General features: G+C 35.2%; 1 pseudogene across 1 annotated transcript; it reads right to left on the bottom strand.

Annotated features, from left to right (window-relative positions):
- Positions 1–2,089: 2,089 nt before the first annotated feature.
- Positions 2,090–3,445, bottom strand: LOC143627756 (protein BASIC PENTACYSTEINE1 pseudogene; annotated as a pseudogene). The gene is made up of 2 exons (XR_013152637.1): positions 3,411–3,445; positions 2,090–2,993 (listed from the first exon to the last, which is right to left on the bottom strand). The product of XR_013152637.1 is annotated as a protein BASIC PENTACYSTEINE1 pseudogene (transcript).
- Between the last annotated feature and the right edge of the window lie 3,559 nt (positions 3,446–7,004).

Raw genomic sequence — 7,004 nt, 5'->3', positions numbered from 1 at the left:
ATGTACTGTTACTGGGTGAAGGTTTTCACTACGGAAATACGAGTGGAGATTCGACTCATGAGTGTTGTTTTGGCATTGGTTGGGATAACAGAGACAGTGGGAGCTGGGTATAGTTTGACTTAGTGGTGCTTCATAAAGGTGTGAATCATTCTTTAGAGTCGATGTCCATAAATGGTAAATTCTGCTTTTGAGAATGTGTCGGTGGTGATGCATTGGGACTCAGTGGAAGGCAGTGAAAACTCTTGGCTCGAGATTATGTTTTGTTTCATTTTCTTGTTACCTACTTCAATGAAGCATCGGTGAATCTATTATTGAAGACTTTTCTGGTTGTAAAAGTCTTGGCTCGCTACGTCGGGTAGAGCTAAGCGGGTTCATAATGCAAGCATGAATCCTGGAGCCACAAGGATGTCAGCTTGAGCATATTCGGAGGTTTAAACTTTGACGGGAATTTGGTAACAGTGGGAGCGCGGGGGTGTTCAGGTAAAGTTACACAGTGACGTTGGGGTTTTGAGACCGGAATTCCGAATGGAAATTCTCTTCTTGGTGCTTGCTGTATTACTGGAATTACTGGGTACAAGGTTTTGTTTGGGTGGCTATTGCGGTTAGTGCAAAGCCTTCAAGTGGGAGATTGTTGGGTTTGTGAAGGCTTTGGGCTTGGTCTCAAATGATGGCAAGGAGAACAAGGGCTCGGGCCCGTTATTGTTTCTTGTTAGTTAAGCCTTCAACCCTAGTTTTATATCTATATATACACTCGTTATGTAATTGTAATTTGCGCACCTTATCAATGATATAACCTAGTTGCAACCCGTGGATGTAGGTCCCTCGCTGGGACCGAACCATGTAAAATTCTTGTGTCGTGTTTATCGTTTATACTTTCTATTTACTGCGTGTGTAATCGTGTGTGCTTTGTTCGTGTGTTGTTCCGTGCGCCGCTTTGTTCCTAACAGTAAACAAGTGTCAAAGACGTCAACCCTATTTAAAATCATGTGACCTGATCCACTTATCTTGATGAGGCGAACAGGTTGAAAGGTTGCAAGTGGGTTACAAACTTATGCTAAAGTTGTAAACTTGGTGAACTAGTTAGAAGGGTTGTAATATAGGTAAAACAAGCTGTAAAACCGGTCGACATGAGGTTAAACAGGTCAATCCAAACATGATTTGTTTATCTATATGGTTTAAAGTTTAAACATGTCAATCCAAACACGGTCCGCTTAGTTAAATGAATTAAACATATCAACCCAAACACAATATTTACGTTTAACTAAATGGGTTAATCATCAATTCATCATGTCAACCCGAACACTACATGTTTAATTAAATAAGAAAAAACTGAGTCGTAATTGTATTAAAGGGGTTTAGCAGATGTAAAAAATGGGTTATAAGAAGTTAAACTCAAAACATGCCTAAACTCCACTTGTTATACCCACTTATCTAAATAAATCAAACAGATAGATAAGTTGTAAACGAGTATAAAGAAAAAAAATCATACTTCACCAGCATGTGATCCATTTAGCTAACTTTAAGATAAGCGAAACTATAAGTTGACCTGGTGCAAGTGCAAGTGCAAGTGCAAGTGCAAGTGCAAGTGAGTTATAATAAAGTTGTAAATTAAGTGAACATATTAGAGGGCTTAAATACGGATTAAACAAGTCGTAAACAGGTTAATGTTTCCATTTGTGGTTAGCTCGATTAACTCAAACACAACTCATTAAATTAAATGGTTTAAACATGTTAACCCAAACACAACATATTTAGTTAAACAAATGAAATATATCAACCCAAATAAAATCTGGTCTCTTTAAAATATATCAACCCAAATATGATCTGATCTCTTTAGTTAAATGGGTTAATCAAATGGACTACGACTATATTTACACCCAAAATATAATTTACTTTTGTCCTTGTATCAAATATTGGCACAAGAATTACATCTACCAGAGCCCACAAACCCTATGAAATCACAGCAACACACCACATCACATATTCAAACATCATAGATTGACAACAAATATTAATATCATCAACTGAATTTTAAATATACAGTTAAAAGAGTCAACAAGAATCATCATCTTTCATAAATCAAAACAAAAATAAGATCCATATGTCTAAACCTCAAAAAACCTTAAAACCTCATGGTCAAGTCACAAATTATTATCTACACTTGATAATTTATCTGATTGTTACAAACTTGTTAGTCCCATGTTTAGCCCAATGCCCCCTCAAATCAATAGCATTATCAAAACTATACCCTTCAGAAGCCAACTTCTCCAACACCTTCTTAAACGCCCCTTGACTCATCTTCCGCCCCGCGATCCGGGCCCCACGCCGTTTACTACTCATCGGCAACGGGTACATTGAAATAGTGGTCGTGCAACAAGCCGACTGCCACCTGCCCGACCCCCACCGATAACATTGTTGAGGCGTTCCTGTGCACGAGCACACGGGTATTGGGATTCCCGATATGTCCATATCCAGCCCGTCTATTACCACGTCTAAATTCCGTCTCGTAGTTTTCGATCGTGGGCCCGCTTGACTCGGGCCTTCTTTCGCCTTCTTCGGTTTCTTACCGTGTGGCAGTTTCGGGCCCTGGCCCGTTGACCTCTTCTTAACGGGCCCGGGCCCACCAACGTCACCATCATCACCACCACCGTCGGTCGACAGCATAATGTGGGCCGAATTAGAAGCGGAAGTGTAGGGAACGAATGTTGGGTTTACGGGTAACATATGAAGAAGTCTTTCTCTATGGGCCCAACTATCCCGCATATAATGCGTCGGTACCAGCGGGTAATGGTGGTGGTAGGCGGCTGCCGATGTGACAGCCGCCTCACCACCGTTGGGGTTAATCATTATCGGGCTTTCACGGCCCGATAAGAAGGGTTTTACGTCACGGTTATTATCACCAAATGGAGACATTAATTGAAGCCCAATATGTTCTTTAAACAAAGGCTCATAATACCCCCAATTCCTCATATTCAATCCATCATCATCCATTACTACAAATCCAACCACAACAAAGATTAAATACTTTTAGATCCAATAACCACATGATGATACAAATCTCAATAATCAAAACCCACAAAAATTAAACAATTATTATACACAAATAGATCAAAAATTTTTAAAAAATAATAATGAAAATGAATCTAACTAAAATGTTACAGATCTGTGAATAAAAAGTTAATAAAAATGAAATTAAATCGATTAAGAATGCAAAAAGATTATTAATTTAATAAAAAAGGATTTAAATTTCAGATCAAGAAAGTTAAAAATTGGATCTTGGAAAGAAAATAAAATTTCAAGAAAGTTAAAGATTGGGTGTTTGGGTATTGAGGTGTGATAACATGAAGGTACAAAATTAGATATATATAGATTTGCATATATATGTATGTATATATGAGAGAGAAGGGGACTTACTTGCGTGGGTAAAACAGGTCTGGAGAGAGGAGAGAGAAGGATGGAGAGAGAGAAGAAAGGAAAAGGGGTGGCTTAAAATGGAGGTGGTCTTGTTTGATGGACATTTAATAAAGGGTTAAATAATAAATACAACTGATAACTGTATTGTTGCTTGCAGCAATAGCCTCTAAAATCTAAGTTCCAAGTCAAAGGCAGGTTAATGAGAGATAAGTCAAAGCAGGTTAATGTGAGATGGTGTGTTGTTGTCGAACTCTGCTTCGAATTCATCTAATAATATTGTGTCACGCAATATTAACTAGATGATGACTGAAGACACTACTGAAGCCGTCTGATTCTATTATAGTTCAGACGAACGACGGCTTCGGCGAATTTTCTGATTTATTTATTTAATTTTTTCATTTAAATTTGGAAAGTAATAACTAGTATTACATTAAAATAAAAATATTAACAAATAATACTAGTCTAGTATAAGATTATCGGGACGTTTATCTCACTAATGTTCGACCAACTCATGACGAAAGTTTCCGTGAACCTCACGGTTCTTGAGATATATGACGTTTTGGAGTTTCTCATCATCGGTGATTGTCGATTCGGGTCGTGAAACGTCACCTTCGTAGTTTTGACAAATAGTCATACCTTGGTCCTCAAGAACCATGTTATGAATAGTTATACAAGTATAGACAACATCCATTATTTTCTCCCTTTACCAAAACAGTAGTGGCCTCGAAATCAATGAATTTTTTCTTTAGAACTCGAAACGCCCTTTCAATATCTTTTCGTGTTGATTCTTGCTTCTTCTTAAAGTACTTTTGTTTGTCTTCAACTGGAGATGCATAAGTTTGAAAAATCGTCAACCATTCGTTGTAATGCCATCAACCAGGTAGTAGCCAGGCTTGAATGAACCCCATTCACATAAAACGATTGAGTTGGCTCAAACCCATCAATAATGTCATCAGATATCGGTGACTATTCAATAGCATTTATGTCATTATTTGACCCGGCAACACCAAAAAATGAAAGCCGGAACCAACATGTGTACGGTCGATGGTACCGTGCATTCCGAGAAAACCATGTTTTTCACCATGCACCTCGTATATGCGTTGGATATCATACAAAATTGTTTTGCACCGTGAGTAAATCGATATGATCCCTATGTATAAACATTGTCAAGTAAACCTTCGGAAAATATATAAATATAACTAAACGAAACATATATGTATATATGTACACCTTGATAGAAAAAATGAAGTGAGTCTCACGAAACTTTTTTAGACATTTCTAGGTATTCATCCATTGCGTCTGACGAAATTCCACACGCTAGTCGACGAATAGCATCTGTACATTTTTGGATGGTCGTGAAACCCGGTTTACTTCTTGCATCTTCTCTTTTTTGAAAAAAAGAATACCGATCCAACAAATAATTTGATAAACGCATGAATAGTTGTCTACTCATTTGAAATCGATGCTTAAAATGTTGTTTGTCATAAAGGGGATTGAGGCTAAAATAGTGACATACCAAAGTTTCATTAGCGCCCACTCAATCATAAGGAAGAGGTGGTTGTCTTGTTAGTTTTTTTCGTCCTTGAAACCGTTTAACCGCCGACTAACTATTATACTCCCGGCTTCAAAATAAGGTCGTTTTCCTCCGAAGAGTCGGACGAAGAAAATGAATTCCATTGCATTTTTGGTTTGTAATTGGGTGTATTGGAGAGAAATGAATAGAATGGGTGAGTGAAAGTGTTTGTTATATGGGTAAATTTAGAACAAAAATAAATAAATAAAATAAAAACTCTAACAGTCAAATGGCACCCCCCCCCCCCCCAAAATTCTCTTCAAACGTTCGCTCGCGGATGGACGTTGTGGTGTTCGTGGGCGACGCGGCTAGCACCGACCACTCTTGGCTCCATAACGCACATTCTTAGGTGTTTATAAAAGCATTTTCATCTCTTCCCCTATCATTAAATTCAAAATTACACTAAAATTCATTATATTTTCCCTCTCATTTTTAATTAAATAATATTTTTTTCATACTTTTATCGTTATTCTTTCTCTCTCATTCACTCACAACCACTTTCAACAAATATAAAAAAATTATAGGGGATGAACAATAACTTTTCAAATTTACAGAAAAATCACTGCTTTTCTATTTCCTCCACTCACAAAACCCTAAACTACTCTCTATATTATAAAAACAAAACTCACTGAATATGGTTGACATGATGTGAATGCTCTAAAACCATCTCCAACAACTTTTTGTTCAAACTAGCCAGATCAACTTTCTTAAAAACCACATTTTTTACTCCAACAATACATCTTCTCAAACAATCTTTACATTTCCACATCATCGCTTACTTTTACATTTATTTAAATAAGAATTTCACAATAATATAAAATATTTAATTTATATTTAAATAAATAGCAATATAATAAAACTTTAGTAAAAAATATTTATTTTTTTTGTTAGGACTTCTTGTAACGTTTTTTTTCTAGAACTCTTTGTATTGTCTAGGAGTTCTTGTAACATTTTTCTAGGACTTATTGTAACGTTTTTTTTCTAGGACTTCTTGTGATGTTTTTTTATTCGAATTATGAGTTGTAAAATAGATAATAAAATCGTTAAAAACTAGCCGTTAAGAAATTTAACTGTTAAACTTGTCATTATGTAAAAAATAGTCAAACAAAAAAATACATAATTTTTGAAATAAATATAAAAAATATGTATATATGTATAATATTTTAATATATTTTTTAAATGTAAATATGGATATATGTGTGTGTGTATATATATGTGTGTGTGTGTGGGTGGGGGGGTGAAAGATGTGATGTTAGGGCCCACAATAGGTGATTTTTGGTGATTTGAAAAATCAAACTTGACACTTTAGTTTTTGATTTAAACCAAGCTCTCCAATGGTTATTTGGTTTTGGGTTGGTTTGAGCCAAAGAAAAACCATCAATGGAGATGGTCTAAGTGGTAACTAAGAGCATTCGTAAACCTTCCCTCATGTTCAAATCCAAAATTGCACTAAAAGTCATTGTTTTTCTCTCTCATGCTCAATTAAATAATGTTTTCTTTAACTATATCATTATCTTTTCTCTTTTATTTTCTCATAACCATTTTCAAAAAATATTAAAAAAAAATTTAGGATGTTACAGGAACTTTTCAAATATATAGAAAAATCATAATATTTTCTTTATTCTCTACTCACAACATCTTAAATCACTCCCTAAATTATAAAAATCCTACTCACATAATTTGATGCGGTAATACGTGAATATCAGATCACATAAAAAAGTTGTGTAACACGTGGTATTTAGTCAATGATAAATAGTTTTTATATAAAGTATTGTAGTTGTAAAACTAAACAGCCTAAAAAATCATTACATAATTATTACCTTTTTAAATTTTTTTAATATAAATATAAATTAAAAAAACTGATTAGATAAGGAATTCTTCCATTGTCGTTGTATATGTATCAAACCCAACAACTAACCTCAAAACTAAGAGGTGTAATGACATTAACCTAGTTTTAAATCTAGTTGTTTTGCTCCTAAACATAAACGCTACGGGTGGTTTTATCTTTGTCTTTCCC

The sequence above is a fragment of the Bidens hawaiensis genome, unplaced genomic scaffold (genome assembly GCF_021521415.1).
Source record: "Bidens hawaiensis isolate Kalapana, Puna unplaced genomic scaffold, B.hawaiensis_p1.1 tig00004733_1, whole genome shotgun sequence".
In the NCBI taxonomy this organism is placed as follows: Eukaryota; Viridiplantae; Streptophyta; class Magnoliopsida; order Asterales; family Asteraceae; genus Bidens; species Bidens hawaiensis.
Note: the sequence above shows the minus strand (reverse complement) of the source record. Positions and strands in the feature narration are given on the sequence as shown.